This window comes from Papaver somniferum, chromosome 11, assembly GCF_003573695.1.
Source record: "Papaver somniferum cultivar HN1 chromosome 11, ASM357369v1, whole genome shotgun sequence".
Taxonomy (NCBI): Eukaryota; Viridiplantae; Streptophyta; class Magnoliopsida; order Ranunculales; family Papaveraceae; genus Papaver; species Papaver somniferum.
In genome coordinates this window covers 88700904-88715900 of record NC_039368.1, presented here as the reverse complement: position 1 = coordinate 88715900, position 14997 = coordinate 88700904, and the positions used below count along the sequence as shown (strand labels likewise).

The 14997-nt window shown below is 43.5% G+C and overlaps 1 pseudogene; it reads right to left on the bottom strand.

Annotated features, from left to right (window-relative positions):
• Nucleotides 1-263: 263 nt before the first annotated feature.
• LOC113324754 lies at nt 264-13777 on the bottom strand (annotated as a pseudogene).
• Nucleotides 13778-14997: the final 1220 nt, after the last annotated feature.

Sequence of the window (14997 nt, the reverse complement as noted above, 5' to 3'; positions counted from 1 at the left end):
ACAGCAGGGACCAGGAACAACTATCGATCCTTCTAATTCAACCTACGGACGTTCCAAACTGAAACACAGATATGGCCATGGGCTTACCAAGCCATATAGACATATTGCAAACAAAATGCAACTCCCTAGCTATGCTGTAGACAGCTCTTAAATTGCAGTTAGAAATGTAAATAATAAGATATCACTTAAATAATTATATATTGATTGGGGATGAAAGAGTTACAAAACCTCTATCCTTTCCCTCTCTGATGTTTCAAACTAATTCTTCCTAATATTTAGGGAGATCCAATGTTTTTTAGTCGGAACAAACGGACCTAGAAGTAAACTTAAACATGTTGAGGCGTGTAGGATTTGGGCGATTCCCCCATTCTTGATGTATTAATTCAGTTCGAGAAGTATTTTTGTTGCAACATCCTCATCTACATTTTACAAGTATCATGACCTGCAACAACAACATAAAGAGAAAATAGTAAGTTAACTGAGTCCAATCATTAGGACCATAAAAAACATTACAAAACAAGGATATTCTAAATAAGAAATTTACAGAAATACATGGCGAAGTGATGACACCAGTTTTGCTAAAGTCACAATTGAAGGCATGGCGGCCAGATTTTTGATAGTAGGCATTCATTGCGTAAACAGCGTGAGCCTTGAGCGTGTTCGGGTTGAAGCAGGCCCCACCTGCTTGTATAGGCTTGCAATCCACCGTTCCTTGGCTACACACGTAGTTGATGTTTGCTTGGAGTTGGGCATCAGTGGCTGTTTGAGTTGGCACACACCACTGCTTACCGGCAGGTAATGCTGGTGTAGGTGTAGTAGGGCTGGAACCTTGTCCTGGTGCCTGTATTAAACCACAAATTAATAACTTAACAAACCCATCAAGAAGCTAAACATAAACAAAACTTCCATTAAGAAAATAAACACAATTAAAAAACAAAAAAATTTGCTGCAACTCTGTATATTCTAGTAGTAAGAGTTGACAGAAGTCACAAGCATCGACGTCACACACTTTTACACTTGCTGGTGTCAATAAAGAAACAACGAGGCTTAAGACACATGCGAAACTGTCGACAAGTGTATCATAAATTTATCCAATACAGTAAAGAGAGTCCCACGGAACTCATATACTACAAAAAAAAAAAAAAAAGCAATTCATTTTGAAAGCACAGCGTAGGAAAAGCGTATTAGCCCCAGAAGCCAATGATTCCGGCTCGCTGCAACAAGAAACCGTGTTTCACTCGCTTTCGGTGTCTTTATTTGCCGCCCACTAAATTAGAAAACCTGGGACGGTCAATGTCACAACTGAGGCCACAATCATACACATACACAAAGAATGGCCGCGGGTGGAATTCTTACCCTTCCATATTGTTTGACAGTAGAATCCACCGCCCATTCACCCGTCAAATGTTCCCAATAAAATAACTCCTAATAAAATTTCTCGGTATCCAATTTTGTAATTTCTCGGTGGATGTGGGTGTAAGCAGGGTTCAATACAGAAACCCAAGAACCCAAAGCACAAGCAAAGGTAGAGGACAGCCCGACAGACAAACAGAATCACTCATCTAATATCAACAAGCAATTAAAATTACGATATTCCGGGACAAAATGAAACTAAATAAAATAAGAACAGGAAAGCACTTGCATGTCTTACATGTCTACCTCGCATGATGCCAACTTCATAAACTGGTGTCAAATCTGGATGAAACAGACCCCAATTTTTCTCAACAGTAGGACCAGGCTTAAGATTCTCATTGAACAATGAGAAAATATATGTCTCAAACTTCCTTTTCGGCATCAATGGAGTCCCAACACCAGAACCAACATGCCTGATCAAGTTCCAGTTAAATGAAATAGCATTCTCCATATTAACATAAGGTTGACTAGGATCACCAATGGATGGCCAACGCGTTTCACCGATAACAATATCCACATCCCCGTATCCTAATTTACTCATTGCCGTGTAAACCGCGTCTAATTGAGCATCAAACATATTAAAATACGTTTTTCCCGTAACTTTATCGTGTTTTCCCCGGTTACGTTTAAACAGCGCGTAATTGTTATCTCTAGGCGAGTAACCAAAATATGGATAAGGGTTAACCATGAAAGGTGATTTCGTTTCACGAAGAAATTGAAGCATTGGAGCAAAAATGACACGGTCATAACCGCGTCTGAATCGACCAGAACTCGGTGGATCTGAAGATGATAAAATACCGAGTGAGTGAGGTGTGGTAACTTGGATATCGTTAATACCAACGAGTTTAAGAGCTTGATGAAGAGATCTCATAGCTGGAACGAGTTTACTAATCAGATTCTTATCTGCTGTTGCCATGATTTCATTACTGTGTGCACATATTTCATCATCAAACACGTGTATATAGGAACATACGTGGAGAGCATGCGGACAAAGTCATCAAAGCATGATGACATGTGCCCACAGCCAAGATGCCCATCCCGCCGACGTTGGATCTTTACCCGAACAAATCTAAGGCAGAAGTTAAAAAGACGTACCGGTAACACGATGTACTGCGGAGCACCAGATAACTCCCGAAGAGTTACTTTATCTCATCCCCAAAAGAAGCCAAGATCAACGATGGAGAGAAAATGAACTGGCATGGATGTGACAGGGGCAGAAGACACTTGCCTGACACGAGCAGGCACCTCAACTACCCGCATTAAACACTTTGAGCAGCATACGTGTCGATCAACCCGTGGAACGAACGAGGACGACTCTGCGTGATGAAGTAATAAACGAAGACCCCCGCGTGATGGACACAAAACACAAGAAGATAAGGTTCCAACGGTCCTCAGAGATGGGTCCCACACTCTAACCCTATAAATACCCCCTCTCCACCAAGAGTAAGGAGATGGGAAATTGAGGAAGGGAAGGAGAGAGAGATTGTGAGTGTAAGTTAGTCCTTTACCATATACAGATCTATGTAAACCCCAAAGTCACTCGACTATCTTTGTAACCATCAAGTATATAGTGAAACAACAACCCCGTGGATGTAGGCCTTAGTGCTGAACCACGTAAATCCGAGTTTTATTTACATTTCAGCACTTTATATTTGCCTAACGCTCCATGAGTTTTACTTTTATGCTTCGTTTTCTTTATCTTCCCCTACGTAAACGCCCCTCTCGATGTTATTGGATGAGGCTATGATAAACCCGAAGGTTTGGAGCCAAGGAATCAATGCCATTGTATTATCAGTGCGAGTCCGTACCTAGAGTGCGAATATTGTTTGTGAACATATAGATGCCTTCGTGATTTCCTCATAGACGGGGGAAGCTCGGTAAACGTTATATTCTACGACGCATTCAAACGAATGAAACTCCATGAAGAACAACTGATGACCTCTTATTACACCATCTACGGATTCAATGGTTCACCCACGAAGCCATTGGGAGACATTGTGTTGCAAGTTAACGCCGGACCCATGAAAGTAGAAACACGATTCAGCGTGGTTGACGCCCCATCCCCCTACAACGCCATTATCGGACGAAAGTGGCTACATAAACTCAAGGGAGTGGCGGCAACATACTACCAATATCTCAGATTCCCTACACCTGAGGGAGTAATGGAAATCAAGGGAGATCGGGTCTCTGCAAGGGAGTGCCAAGCCACTCAGGATCGCATCAACAACGAACAAGAAGAGCAGCGAAAAACCCGAAGAATTAAAAATAAAGAAGCCGCGAAAGAAAAGGCCATAGACCTGTTCCTCAAGGAAACTACATGAAGGGGTTTGACCAAAGATGATAATGTTCTAAACATAGAGACAAGTACTTCAGCAGCCAACGAAGGACAGAAACATACTAAATAGCAATCAAAGAACGTCCCAGTTCTCGGGGATCCGAAGCCGGTGTTCACGCCAGTAGAGCCCGTAAAAGAAATCAACATAGGAACGGAAGAAAACCCGAAGATGATCAAAGTAGGGACCATAATGGACGAAAAAAGAGAAGATTCTCTAACCAAATTACTTAAAGAATACGCGGATGTATTCTCCTGGAAATTAGGAGATATGCCTGGGATTGACCCAAAAGTAATCCAACACGAGTTGTGCATCAAACCAGGCACACCACCTTTCAGGCAAAAAATAAGAAAAGTTGCACCGGAGTATCATAAGGCCGTGGAAAAAGAACTTCGGAAACTACTAGACGCAGGTTTCATCAAGGAAGTCAAGTACCCTACGTGGATCTCCAATATGGTCGTCGTTCCTAAGAAAAATGGAGGGGCTAGGATATGCATCGATTTTACTAACCTCAACAAGGCATGTCCAAAGGACAGCTATCCCTTGCCAAGCATAGATCAGCTGGTAGAGGCGGTAGAAGGATATGAAGAGCTGTCATTCATGGATGGACATTCTGGCTACAACCAAGTAGCCCTGGCAGAAGAAGATCAGCCACACACAGCGTTTTACACCCCACATGGCCTTTACTGCTACACTAGAATGCCTTTCGGACTTCGAAACGCAGGGGCAACATACCAAAGAATGGTCGATGCTATCTTCAGGCCATGGATTGGTAGTACCTTAGAAGTTTACGTTGACGATATGCTCGTCAAAAGCAAGCTGCGCAAAGATCACCACCAGGATCTGAGAGATATCTTCGAAGCAATGTGAAAACATCACATGAAAGTGAATCCAGAGAAATGTACTTTCGGCGTCACCTCGGGAAAATTCCTCGGGTATCTGGTAACAAAAAGGGGCATTGAGGTAGACCCAGTAAAGATTCATGCCATAGTAGAAATGCCGTCCCCGAAGAATTTAAAAGAAGTGCAGAAACTCAATGGGTCCATCGCAGCCTTGGGCAGATTTATTGCCCGATCCTCGGACAAATACAAACATTTATTCAATATTCTCAAAAAAGGGAGCAAGTTTGAATGGACCGCAGAATGCGAAGAAGCCTTCCAAAAAATCAAAGAACACCTAGCTTCAATTCCGATCCTGCAGAAACCGGATCCTGATGAGGTTTTGGCATTGTACATAGAAGCAACAGAAGACGCAGTCAGCGCAGTGTTGGTCAAAACCAATACGAAGATAGAACATCCTATCTATTACGTCAGTAAGACCCTCAATTCTGCGGAAAGGAACTACACAAAGATCGAACAGCTTATCCTAGCATTGGTTTGGGCTACTCAAAAGCTGAGAACCTACTTCCTAACTCACTTCGTCAGCGTCCCATGCAAAGCACCACTGGAAGCAGTCCTCAAAAGCGCGGGAAAAGTGGGCAGAATAACCAAGTGGAACACTCACCTGGACCAATTCAACATCATTCATGAAATTCAACATTCTCGAAAATCCCAAGTTTTGGCGGATTTCTTAGCAGACCTCCCCCTGGACAACGACGAAGAGATTAAGGGAATACCAGAAGCCGAAGAAGAAAGCAAAGATCCAATGGATATCCTCGAACCCGCGAGTCAAAGACAATGGGAAGTCTTCGTCGACGGTTCCAAAAATAAGAAAGGAGCAGGAATAGGCATTGTCATCACCACCCCAACCGGAGAAAGGATTGTACAGGAACTCAGGTTAGAATTCAAAGAGCATACCAACAACATCGTTGAATACGAGGCAGTCGTACATGCCCTCCGTGTAATAATAGAAATGGGGGTAACCGATGTAAGACTGACAAGTGATTCACAGCTTGTCATACTGCAAATAGAGCTCGAGTACAATGTGTACGATGACACCCTCTCAGCTTACATGGCCTTGGTCCAAACATTGGCGTCACAAATTCCGAACATCAAATTCCGGCACTTATGCAGAAAGGATCTCAGGCATGCGGATGCCCTAGCATATATATCATCCATGCTGAAGGATAAAAGCGTCGAAGCTATTAAAATAACAAGGGTATACGAGCCTTCGATTGCATCTCAATTCTCCTTCGCTACCAATCAAGATACAGTGGAAGAAAATATCGAAGACCAAGTAGGAGAAGACATCCATAACGATTTTGACGAAGAAGATATCATGTCAAGAGAAAATCAATACGAATACTTCAACAACGAAGATGATTGGAGAACGGTGATCCATGCGTTTCTCGAAAAGGGAAGCTTACCCGCGGATCATAAACAAGCTAGGAAAATACTCTCCAAAGTAGGAAGATATGATCTCCGGGATGGGGTCCTGTACAAGAAATCCTTCCTCGGGCCATTACTACGTTGCTTATCCCGGAGACAGGGGCACCGAATTCTAAACGACATCCATTATGGTGACGCAGGGAATCATAGCGGCATGAGGTCACTAGACGACAAAGCAAAAACGCAAGGATATTACTGGCCCACAATGATACAGGATGCCGCAAGGATGTCCCGACGGTGTGAAGAATGTCAGTGCTTCGCCAAAAAATACACGCGCCGGCAACACTGTTAAATTCTGTAGATAGCCCGTGGCCATTTTCGAAATGGGGCATAGATATTGTCGGGCCTTTCATCGAAGGGTCAGGGAAAAGACGATTTTTGATAGTAGCCACGGACTACTTCAGTAAATGGGTGGAATCCAAAGCCTTATCCAGGATCAGAGACGTGGACGTGTTTACTTTCATATTCCAAAATATTATTTGCAGATTCGGCATACCAACGGAAATCGTGTCCGATAATGGTAAACAATTACAGGGAAAAAACATAGACATGCTCTTTGACACTTTCAAAATAAGGAAAAACAAGTCCACCCCCATATACCCTCAAAGCAACGGACAAGCGGAAGCTACCAACAAGACCCTCGCCCTTATCCTCAAAAAACAATTAGAAGAACATACGAGGCGATGGTGTGAACAGTTGCATAATGAGTTATGGGCATACAGAACAACAAGAAGATCTGCCACCGGGGAATCCCCGTTTCTCCTCACTTATGGAGCTGAAGCAGTCATCCCGACAGAGATCCTCATGCCAACCACAAAGACCGAAGCATGGGAGAAAAATCTCCAACAGACATGATGTTAGAGAGATTGGACGACCTAGAAGAAAGAAGGGAAGCAACATTGCAGAAGATGGAAAATTATCAACGAAGACTAGCAAGGGAGTACAACAAAAAGGTCAAGCTTCGGAATTTTGTAGAGGGACAGTATGTGTTAAGAACTATCCCACAGTATCAACGAGAAAAGAGATGGGGAAAGTTAGCACCTAGTGGGGAGGACCCTTTATAATACACGACATTGCGGGAAGCGGTTCCTATTACCTTAGCAATCTCAAAGGCGAGGTCCTCCGACATCCTTGGAATGCTAAGTGGCTTAAACCATATTACCCATAGGAGCAACGCAGCTTTGCATCTGCGTGAAGAGTACCAGAAGAAGAAGGCAGCGTGACCGCTCTACATGTTTCTATCTCTGAACGAGGAATTGCAGGCCTCAACCTATCAATCAAACAAGCTTTCCTAAAAATTCAAGAAATCAACTTATCAACAATATTGGGGAAAGTAGTTAATCTACAATCTCTCAAGGCTCCCCCATCAGTGTCCATAAGTGTAAGACCAGGGGGAAGGCACCCAGCAGAAAGAGATACCCAACCAATCTTAAGGAAACGGGTCGACGGAATGGGTGTATGTAAATTTTTTAACCCCATATCCTAGAACGTTGCCTCGTCCCCCACCGTATGGGAATCCTCTGGCCAAGGGTTCGCCAGCGGGGTGACAGGTCTCAAGCCGATCACGAAGGTACCTCCCTTCGGTATCGCACCCAAACACTTAAAAAAAATCTTTTGTTTTTAGCGTCTTTCATCACAATGCCTAAAATAAACAACAAACTGATATTGCAGGTATATCAAAAAAATGATCCATTTCATAAAGGTTGGTTACAAAAAGCGGCAAGGCCATGGATTGTAAATTTACACATCAAAAATTTACAAGGAATACACATCAAAAATATTCTTTTTACAAAAGACTAGCAAAATCTAACGGAAGGATAATGATGCCGCGGTCTCTACTTAGAAGATGCCGCCCCATCCGCAGGGTTGTTCCGAAGAGTTGAAGGGACGCTCCCACCAGATGAGGGTCCCGAGGAGCCAGGCAAGGAAGCAGGCACTGGACGACACGGATAGCTCTTCACAAGGCCATGCTCGGTCTTAAGGCCAAGCTCAATCTTCTCCAGCATCTTGTTTGTCTCCTCAGCCAATTGACACCGAGCCTTATGCATAATAACTGTCGTCCGCTTTTGGGCTTGGGATAACAACGAAGATAGACGATTCACTTCTTTAGAAGCTGCACCAACGGCCTCTTCGCGGGATGCCCCCAAACTCTTAAAATGATTAGTCTGTTCTTCCTGCTGCGCTAAGGAAGATTGAGCCTTTTCAAATTTTTCATTCGCAACGCGGAGTTGTCCCCCGAGCTCTGAAAAACACAACACAAGGGAGTTAGCACAGAAAAGACACAATCACACTCGATGAAATAGAGTTATACCTTCGACACAAGCCGAAGCCTCTTCATACTCATTAACAACCGCATCTCGCGCTTCATCAAGATGGTCCTATTCCGCGGATAATTTCTTATAATCTAGTTGAAGGTTGGTGAGAGTAAATTGACTGGCATCTAGTTCTACCTGCTTCATCGAATCCAGTGACGAAGATGGTTGACTTCGTTGTTTATCTCTGATACCCCTTTGCCAAGTCTGTACATACATACTTCAAGATTTCTCTCAGACTCAGCCAGACGTGCTATTTCAGCGCGAGACGCAGCAAGGGCCTTGCTTAGAGCCCAAACTTCGGCTCGGGCATCGTCCCGTTCTCTGGTAAGACACATCATGCTCTCATTAACTCCCGGAAAAGGAAGGGAGCGAGCCTTTCGTAATTCCTCTTCCAGAAGATGTATCCTAGACTCCAACAATGAAGTTCGCTCATGGGATTCCCGCAGATTCTCACGTGTCCACATCAGCGTACCATTGAACAAAGTACGGTCAAAGTTATACAGATTCTGCATATCAACCATTTGAACATGCCTTGCGCGCTATACCTCAGCCCGAGCGTCCCACTTTTTGGCTTCACTCTTAATTTTCTCGACTAGCTCTTTGATACGAGATTTTTGCCGTGCCCTTTCGTTTCGAAGCCATATCACCTCGGGGATGCCACCCACTGGAGATAGGGTGGGGAGACTCAGACAGAACAACTAAGGAATATAGAGGAATTACGACGCACTGCGAGGGTAAAATAGGAAAAAGAATCAAACCTGTGAAAGCTGAAACTTGGCCGCGAGTTTTCTATAACTCAGCGCGAACGACAGAAAGCTCTGAACGAAGCCCAGCCTCCGCTTCACCCAGCCTTTCTTTCTCTTTAAGGCTTCTCTTCAGTTCTTCTATTTCTACCTCAGCCGCAGATAATTCCTTTTCTCTGTGACGAATCTTAGCCTCCAGCTTCAAATATTTCGTCTTAAAGAATTGATACAGCACATGGTTACAGTGCTCACTCCTCATCATCTACACATCAAAACGGCAAACATTATTACACCGAAGGATTCAATCGTCACGAAGAGATATGTACGAAGACTTACCTCCAAGACACGCTGCTGAGGAAAACCATATTGGTAACCGTCGGCTATGGCCATCATATCCTCGACAGAAGTAGGAGGCTCCGGTACAAGAGTAGCTTCGGGAACACTCAAAATTTTCGCCCACATATCAGATACCCGCGCCTTGGAAGACAGTTCCATCATCCGACGGGTATAAGCATCAGAATCCTTTTCACCAGCAACCACCGTGGCAGGATGAGGTACAAACAACAAACCCTTTTTCTTAAGCCAATCCATTATGGCGTCCTCACCCTCAAATATCAGCGAATGAGGGAAATCCTCAGAAGGCGAATCAACCACGGACTTCTCCTTGGCTGATATTGCCTCATCAACACAAGTTTCAGCATCACCAGCGCCTCCATCCTGAACATCAACGTCTTCTTTACCAGACCCCCCGAGCACATCCCAATCATCATTGGGGGAAAGTAGAGAGAAGTCTTCAGGAAAATCAAGAGCATCGTCAAGGAGATCCCCTGCGGAATAAACCCGATCAAAAGAGAACTCTTGAGACATGGTGGGGAGAGTTCACGCAGCATCACCAGCAGGGACTGACATATCAGCGATAACACTGCCATCAGCTACCGCGGCATTATTTCCTCCATCACCTTCAAAACCCGCACCAATCTCCTCCTCGACATTAGGGGGGGAAGTATCAGTACGTTCTTCCCCATCAGAAATCTCATCCTCGGTAAACTCTTCATTTACCGGACTGGTAACTTCTTCATGAACCTCAGCCTCACCCATCACAATGGTAGAAGACTGCTTCGGCCCAATCTTTTTCTTCTTCGAAACCTGCAAACCAACACATGTTCCACAGAGTTACTTTCCGAACAAGTTACTTTCCACAGAGTTACTTTCCGAACAGGCGCGGACAGAAACTGCAATAACCATACCTTAGCAGTAGTGGCACTCTTCGGTGGAAGTATAGCACCAGAACCTTCCTCCTCGTCTCCTTCAACGACGTCGAGGGCATAAGGAAAGTTCATACCTGCGAAGTTTAAACGCCAGGGACAGAAATCTCCATAACGAGCAGGAGGAGATTCACGTGGTCTGCTACTCCCAGAAGGACGCCAACCGCGTGGACCGGGAATCCAACCGTACGCCCAAGGACCAACAACGCGTGCCACTCGTAGTCATGGTCACGCTTGATCCTCTCACGTGCCGGAAAAAGTTTCCGCTGACTAGACCCCTCGGTGCCTGGAACATACTTCAGTTTGGCATCGCTGACCTCACTTAACAGACGAATTTCACCCCGAGGAGCAGCGAGATTCCGAAGGCTAAAACTCCACGGTTTACGATTCCTACTATTGACATAATCACCAAAAGAGTTGTTGAAGTTTTCAGGAGTATACCATTCCCTCTCTGCGGGATTTGGAACGTAACATGTCATCGTCGTCTGTCCCTTACTCCGCAGATAACACTCCTTCAGTGCACGGAGATAATTCCCCGATAATTGCGACACAGAACGGCTGTGAGTATTGGTAGAAGAGCCTTCACGACCAGCAAGCACATCGTAATAGAAGGAGTCGCCAGACTTGTACAACGGCAGCATAAGACCCACCTCGAAAGCTCCAACCGTAGTCAACAAATGGAACTCGTCAAACTGATACTTCGAGAGGAGCTCATAAGTAATATCATCCTCAGGGGCATAGAAACGAACTTCGAAGGCTTGAAGCTCATGCTTTTCCTTGAAAACTTCAAGGTCAATATGCTTGAACGTCACTTTCTTCTTGCTGACCGAAACACTGCGTATCACCGGGGAAGCCTCATCCTGTTCCGCGGGGTCGGACGAACCAACAAAAGCCTCGGAAGCTCGTCTTTTCAAAGAGGGATTCTTAGACTATTCAGTCCTCGGGACACAACCTTTGGTGTTCTTCCCTTTGAGAGGAAGTACTGGAGGCGGCGGTAGAGGGTGATGCACAGGCACTACTGAACGCAGAGGAGGAACACCAAAGGCAACAGCACGAAGAGGTGTCTGCGCACACCTAACGTCATCACGAGGACGAGAAACCGCACGGTCGGCAGCGTTTCGAGACCCGGAAGGATTTTTTGAGGGACCATCTTTCCTAGGAGGAGAGGCCTTCGCCCCTGAAGAAGAAACTCTGATACCACGGGGATCCATTTGAGAATCTCTGCGCGGAGGGGATCTCGGTAGATTAGAACCCGGAGTTTGATAAGGAAGCTGCGGACGGTCAGACATGGCTGCGAAGAGATACAACATAAACAAGTTAGAAACAAACACAAGGTCATTACCAAAGATCAAAAAACCACAAAATTAACAGTCCATCTCAACATAGCACAGAAACCCTAAAACCCCAAACTCAAAAGTCCAATCAATACACGTAAAACAATGGCCTCCTCGATTTGAGACGAAGAACAGGGGCAAACTAGCATACAAGCATCAGAAAAGGGTTCTTCATCACAAACAAGGGACGACAGCAGCAGAAAGGGGAGGCTACAATACGATCAACAGCAGAAAATTTACAACCAACACAGCTTAAAACAAAAGGAACAAAGAAAATAAACCTTACCACCACAAACAGCAGCAGGAAGAGGACAACAAACCAGAAACAATGAAGAAGGGAGCGTGATTAATGCTAAGACAGAGGATTTAATGGTCGAGGAACAAAGAATGAAGACTGACATATAATGAAACAAACCAGAAACAATGAAGAAGGGAGCGTGATTAATGCTAAGACAGAGAATTTAATGGTTGAAGAACAAAGAATGACAGAGAATGAAATTAATTTTCGAAGGAAAATGAAATTAATTTTTTTGCCCTCCTTAATATACTCGAAAGAAAGAGAAGGAAGTTAAGAGAGGAATGGGAAACGTGCCCATTAAATGAGCAGTTAATGCACGAATAAGAAACATGCCCAAGTCTCTAGGAAAAGTTATTAGGAGAGAGGAAGAATATGTAACGACTGTTTTCTTCAATGCTCCCACTAAACACTCAAGCCCGAAGAAAAGGGGCAAATTGTGTGCACATATTTCATCATCAAACACGTGTATATAGGAACATACGTGGAGAGAATGCGGACAAAGTCATCAAAGCATGATGACATGTGCCCACAGCCAAGATGCCCATCCCACCGACGTTGGATCTTTGCCCGAACAAATCTAAGGGCAGAAGTTAAAAAGACGTACCGGTAACACGATGTACTGCGGAGCACCAGATAACTCCCGAAGAGTTACTTTATCTCATCCCCAAAAGAAGCCAAGATCAACGGTGGAGATAAAATGAACTGACATGGATGTGACAGGGGCAGAAGACACTTGCCTGACACGAGCAGGCACCTCAACTACCCGCATTAAACACTCTGAGCAGCATACGTGACTACGTGTCGATCAACCCGTGGAACGAATGAGGACGACTCTGCGTGATGAAGTAATAAACGAAGACCCCCGCGTGATGGACACAAAACACAAGAAGATAAGGTTCCAACGGTCCTCAGAGATGGGTCCCACACTCTAACCCTATAAATACCCCCTCTCCACCAAGAGTAAGGAGATGGGAAAATTGAAGAAGGGAAGGAGAGAGAGATTGTGAGTGTAAGTTAGTCCCTTACCATATACAGATCTATGTAAACCCCAAAGTCACTCGACTATCTTTGTAACCATCAAGTATATAGTGAAACAACAACCCCGTGGATGTAGGCCTTAGTGCTGAACCACGTAAATCTCAGTCTTATTTACATTTCAACACTTTATATTTGCCTAAAGTTCCATGAGTTTTACTTTTATGCTTCGTTTTCTTTATCTTCCCCTACGTAAACGCTCCTCTCGATGTTATTGGATGAGGCTATGATAAACCCGAAGGTTTGGAGCCAAGGAATCAATGCCATTGTATTATCAGTGCGAGTCCGTACCTAGAGTGCGAATATTGTTTATCAACATATAGATGCCTTCGTGATTTACGTGTTCACAATTACCAACCACGATTCGATTGATTCGAGTTTGTGGATGAAATGGGGCAATGTTAGCATTGACCCAGTTACGTGAATTCTGGAGTTGCGAAAGTGATGGGATATCTCCATTACCAACAGTAACGGTAACGGAAATACCAGTATTAGCAAAAGCTCTCAACATATCTGGATTTGTATCAAAGATTTTCACACTGTCAATGGTGGTTTTGGTTTTGAGGAATGATGCAACTTGGGTTGGTGGTGAAGATTGTTTGCGAGGGTGCCATAGTTAACACCTATTGAGATAACGATCGTGAATGTCTGAGAGAGAAATAAGAGGAGGGAGATGAAGAGAATAGGTGTTAACTTGGCAGCGGAATTAGCCATGCTATCGTGTGAATGAGGGTGAAGAGGTACAGAGAAAGAGATTTGAGTATATATAGAGGAGCTCAACGGATGTGAGAGAATGGGAAAATTGATGGGAAAGTGGACCATTAATAAATGAGGCTTTTATTCTTCCCGGTTCTTGTTTTTCATTTTTCTTTTTCTTGGCAAGTTAGCCTATCTGGCAACACCATTTTGCATATATAGTTAAGTCTCGGGTGATGCAAGGTTTTGTGATGATGTAATAGTAACTAGTTATTGCGCCCGTGCGCTGCACGGGCCTAAATATTTTGCAACGAAGAGTGCATGAAACCCATATTGATCAGGTATCGAAAAGAAAAACAACAAAAGAAAAAGCATATTAGTTGGGAGAAAAATTTGGAACCCAATCTAGTACTTGTCGACTACTTTTCATGTGCGTAAAAATACTGCATCTGTAAGTAACTTCCACCGCATCAGTATGGGATAGTCAAGCAATCTCTTTCACTGCATTCACATTTACACACACAACTCGTATTTCATATTGTTGTTGATATGGTTGTGCATATTAAATATATTTTCTAAAATGATGTTAAACGAAAGGTCGTTACAGATAAATGAAATTTTATATACAAATCAGTAGATGTATTTATCTTTCGATGTGAGTCTGACATTCCCAGAAGATTGACTTGGACCCTTGTTTCCCTCCTATGGTGTAGGCAGTACATTTCCCAGACTTTGAACTTGGGTTGATAACTCAATTATGATATTTCTGAAGAGGAGGACAACATTAGTAGAAAAAGAGAGGCTAAGGGAGAAACCTCACCTTTTATCATGCCTTCTTTATCCTGAACTGCCATCAACAATACGTCAAAAGTAATAAAATCAGTATGGATAGTAAAAATACTTTTATTGTAACATTTTTAAAGGAAATAGTTGTTGATATAAGGCGACATTAAACAAGAGACTTACTTAAATTAAATAAATAAGTTCTGAATTTCATTGTAAATCAAATGCATCAACAACTTCAATTAAAAAGAAATATGATGAATATAATAAACACATAGAATGTAAATAAACGCAAAAATTATAGTTTTAAACCATATTTGAACTCCTCATTGAGAGTACACCATGACCCTGAATATCCCGATCCTTGTCTTTGGAACTCTTACCCGTTATCTTCCAATTCCTCCAGCTTACCCTTAATCTAGATCACATTTAATATGGTACCTTTAAAACTAAAA